Genomic DNA, 1222 nt, shown 5'->3' with positions numbered 1-1222 from the left:
CCTGAAGAGTCTGTAGCTCCATCGACTCTTTCAGGTCTAATGGGACAGCCTGATGCACCTTGGGTTTGGGTGCTAGGGGGTGATGACTCTCCGCGGCTAATCACCTAGGGCTCCAGGTCTATCTTGGGCAGAGCCACCACCTCTACCATGAAACTCTCTCATGTCAAAATAATTTGGGCACACATTGAGCACAAACTCACAATATATTTTTCTCAAAAAATATAATGGCACCTCATAATTATTACAAGGTGGATCGTCAAAGACCATCCACCACCTCTGCCAAAAAAGATTCTTCATCTGCACATTGGTACACCAATGTATGGGAAACCTCTTTGCATTAGGAGGTAATGACTGACCAATTTTGGGGTCAACAAAAAGGGCACATATTTGTTGTTTAGAAATATTTTTGTTTTTAACTCCATTGTATGATAGCCCATTGGCATAGAATTGATGACACCTATCCCTAAAGCTTCCCCATTTGGTAATTTCTATGGAAACAACTATGACACCACTAGCTAATGTTTCTAGGCTAGTGGCGAGGGATTGATGATGGTCAAGTTCAGAAGTTTTCAATTTTACAATCAGTCTATTGATTTTGGATGTATTTTGCCCTAACTGATTAATTAATTCTTCCTGTGTTTCGGCTGTGCGGTCAAAAGGAGGAATTGGGGGTTGTTCTTGTGTGTTTTCAGGAGGTGCATTTGGTTGCTCTTATGGGTTTTCAGGAGGTGCATTTGGTTGTTCTTGTTATGGATTAGAAGAATCTGGTTTTTGAAACAAAAAATGAAAAAACCTAATCAAAATTAATGAAATTAAATTCAAAATGTAAAACAAACTGCATAAACCAGAAAGAAAGACAAAAATAAACAAAAACTAACCTTTATCCATAGCTTGGAGGACAAATTTAGCACCCCGTTCATGGTTTAGGTCAGAAAATGGGAAAAAAACAAAGTAAAAAATGCGCTTTTCGGGTAAATGAGGACCCAGTTTTTTTTTAAAACTTTTTTTATCAGGCACCGCATACACAATTTTACTAGGATTATTAGAGCATACATGCTCATTTTCCTATAAGCAGTGTGTATGCGCTAATTTCCCTAGGCGTAGCACGTACACACTCAGTTTCCTAAACGCAGCGCATACGCACTACCTTTTCTAGGCTTGGGAAGAACAAACCTAAGTGCGTACGCAGGAATTTGAAATTTTAAAACCGCGTATGCGCTGC

This window comes from Cryptomeria japonica, chromosome 11 (genome assembly GCF_030272615.1).
Source record: "Cryptomeria japonica chromosome 11, Sugi_1.0, whole genome shotgun sequence".
NCBI classification, from domain to species: Eukaryota; Viridiplantae; Streptophyta; class Pinopsida; order Cupressales; family Cupressaceae; genus Cryptomeria; species Cryptomeria japonica.
This window is presented reverse-complemented; position numbering follows the sequence as displayed.